The 3,494-nt window shown below is 41.5% G+C and overlaps 1 non-coding gene across 1 annotated transcript; it reads left to right on the plus strand.

Annotated features, from left to right (window-relative positions):
* Positions 1-466: 466 nt before the first annotated feature.
* On the plus strand, positions 467-570 carry LOC112428572 (U6 spliceosomal RNA). The gene has a single exon (XR_003020581.1). It is a non-coding gene; the product is annotated as a U6 spliceosomal RNA (small nuclear RNA).
* The last annotated feature ends 2,924 nt before the right edge of the window (positions 571-3,494 follow it).

The raw sequence follows: 3,494 nt of genomic DNA on the forward strand, positions 1-3,494 counted from the left end.
CTGTGACAGTCCCAGGTCTGTCTAGTTTAATTCAGTCCAAAGGATTTCAGCAGTAGTTTGCTGAAAACAGGAGAGAGTATCCTCTCTTTAAGGAGACAAATGTCTACTGAAGTCACTTTCATGGCAAAATGATAGCTGCCTTTTTTTTATTTAGTTATTATCATATGTTCCAACTTCATGACAGGGCTCAGTAATGGGAGCAGTGGCTGAATTTCTGAGTCTGGATTTACTTTGTTTTTGCACCATATTATTCCTGTTTTCTAAATACTCAGAACCCTTGTAGCTGATAAATTACACTAAACTACTCCTGCGCTCCATAGATATATTACTCTAAAATCCTGACTTCTAAATCATTATTGTTGTCCTCTATGAAGAGTAACATCCGAGCCTCCTGACAATGTCATCCTTTTAGGAAAAAAAGTGATCTTACTGTTTGTTTTTTCACTGTTCTAAAAGATTAGTGGATGTGCTCACTTTGGCAGTACATATACTAAAATTGGAATGATACAGAGATTAGCATGGCCTCTGAGCAAGAATGACACGCAAATTGATGAATTATACCATATAAAAATACTTTAAAAATACAAAAAATAAATTTTAAAAATATTAGTGGATAAAGCATATAGCTTGAGTAGGGTTCCCTGCAATGTCCTCACCCCATGGTCTTCTGACTGCCTTCTGCCCTTGCTGTTATGTGGCCAGAGCCTGACCCACCCCAACCCACCCCACAAGGCTTCACTTCAAACACCTTGTGCCTTCCACGGGCCCTATCAGTCTCAATGCCCCAGTCCTAAGTCTGAACCTACATACTTTCTCTCAACATCAAGACTTACCTGAATATATGCCAAACTCCCTCAAACAAAACGTAACACAATAAAATATGAGCAGCTGCTTTATTCTTCTTATCTTTTATCCCCGTTTGTTGAAATCTTCTGGAATTTTAGTTTTGGATTTTTGTAATGTTATGTTTTTATTTCAGAAAATCATTTTAACAGTTGTATTAAACTGTACAACTACATTGTCAAAAATTATTTAGTCACAAGGTTTGCTGGTTCCTTTGCTTATGGTGGCTTGGCATGTACTATAGCTTTCCTTTTGCTGACTTCCTTATCCTGATTCATTTTTCATTTGCCTAAGGCATCCTTCAGGGGCCTTTTCCTCTTCCCCAGAAAGAATATATGACAATTCGGGGATCCACTGTATCTAAACAAGAATTTACTGTAGTCACCTATTTGACATCTTAGATCTACAATTCTAATCTCAAAATTATTTGTCCCCAGAACTTTGTGAGCACTGTTTTATTATTATTTTCTTTTTAGAGACAGGGTCTCACTCTGTCACCCAAGCTGGAATGCAGTGGTGCAATCATGACTCACTGCAGCCTTGAACTCCTAGGCTCAAGTGATTCTCTTACCTCAGCTTCCTGAGTCACTGGGATTACAGGCATATGCCACCATACTCAGTTAATTTTTTTTTTTTTTTGGAGAGATGGGGGTCTCACTATGTTGCCCAGGCTGGTCTCAAACTCCTGGCCTTTAGTGATCCTCTTGCCTCGGCCTCCCAAAATGTTGGGATTACAGGTGTGAGCCACTGTGCTCAGTCCCATTACTTTCCAGCATTTAATGTTATTTGGCACTTTAGTTGACACTCTGATTCTTAGTCTTTTACAGATTGCCCATTTGGTTGTGCCCTCTTGCTCTCTTTCCCCAGAGACTTTACTAAGGTATGTCTCAGTCCATCCCCAATTCTTGCTTAACACTGTTTAGAGAAAGCTTCCTCTAACTGCATTTTCCTCTACTCCCACATAACAATTGTCAACACAGAAGACTTCTGTGATCAAATGTGGGTTTTTTCCCATACACCCATCAGTAGACACCAGCCGCATGTCCTCTAATTCAATTCCAACACTATTTACCTAGAAATGGTGTCAGGTCCCACAGGCTGAGGGGGTCAGTCCCCAAGACTGCCCCTCCACACCAGCCGCCAAGTCTGGGCCTTCAGAACTTCTGATCAACCAGCTTCAAGTTAAGGTTCCCATGACCCCTTCTTTCAGCTCACACAACTCAGGAAAACACTTGGTTCACCAGTTTATTGCTCTATACTGGAAAAAATACAGATGAAGAAACGCTAGGGGGAAGTATGGGGGAAGGGGCTTGGAGCTTCCACGCCCTCCCTAGGCACACCACTCTCCAGGAACCTCCACATGTTCAGCTATTGGGAAGCTCTCTGAACCCTGTCCTCTTGAGGTATTATGAGAGTCTTAAGACCCACAATCAGAAAGGTGGGAGAACATCAGAGTGGAAGGAGGGCAGAACACCAGAGGTCTACCTGAGGCCTAACACATCCATTATAATAAGAATATATAAGGGCTGTGGGAGTTATAAGCCAAAGAATCCTGGATGAAAAACCTATATATATATATCATAACACCACACACTCAGTAGGTGTTTTTGATATGAACTATGTATTTCACTCAGAAGAATTATCTGCTCTGCTCTTAATAATGTAATTATCATCTACCTCTCTCTTTTTTACTTCTATAGATTCCCCATTATATGGATATTAATTTCCTGGAATCTGACATACTACTTAACTCCTCACTCTGGCTCTGTCTGCTGAAGATTGTAAAATAATTCCACAGCTTATTCTTCCTTTTAACTATCTTGTTTCAGCCCTTTCCATTTTAAAAAATTCAGTTCTTCCACTAAGATTTTTATTTTAACCATTAGAATTCTTCTGTTTCCTGGGCCTTTATTTCATAGGTGTGATAGATTCTGAAGCAGGCTCCATGATCCCTACTTCCTGGTAGTTGTCATTTGTAATACCCTTCCCTAAGAGTGGGAAGGACCTGTGTCTTGCTCCCACCCTACAGAATACAGCAAAGGTGACAAAGTGTTGCCTGTGTGGTTACATTACAGAAGATAATAACATCTATGCTGCTGGAAAGGCTCTCTCCCCTGCCAGCCTTGAGGAAGCAAGCAGCCATGTTGGAATGCCTACATGGCAAGCAACTGAGGGCAACCTTCAGCCAACAGATGGCAAGAACTGAGGCCCTCTGTCCAGCCATCTGTAAGGAACTGAATGTTGCCCAACCACCACTTGAGCTGAGAAGTGGATCCTTCCCCAACAAGCCTCAGATGAGACCACGGCCCTGACCAACACCTTCATTGCAGCCCTGTGGGCCCCTGAAGCAGAGGACCCAGCTAAGCCTGACCCACAGAAACTACAAGGTCATTAATGTGTGTCGTTTAAAGTCACTAAGTTTGTGGTGATATTGTTATGCAACAATATACTAATACAATAGCTGCCTATTTTAATTTGGTGGCTATCATGTCTTCTGGGATCAAGACTTTCTAAAGCTCTAGTCTCCTGAACCAATGGTTTTGATGGGAATCACTCTGCTGCTTCTCTGGGTGCCTCTCATGATGTTGGGTTTTTCAAAAGTCTCATGAATCTTGCATGGTTGTGAAGTACACAGTCCCTAGCTGTAAAGA

This window comes from Macaca nemestrina, chromosome 4 (assembly GCF_043159975.1).
Source record: "Macaca nemestrina isolate mMacNem1 chromosome 4, mMacNem.hap1, whole genome shotgun sequence".
NCBI lineage: Eukaryota > Metazoa > Chordata > Mammalia > Primates > Cercopithecidae > Macaca > Macaca nemestrina.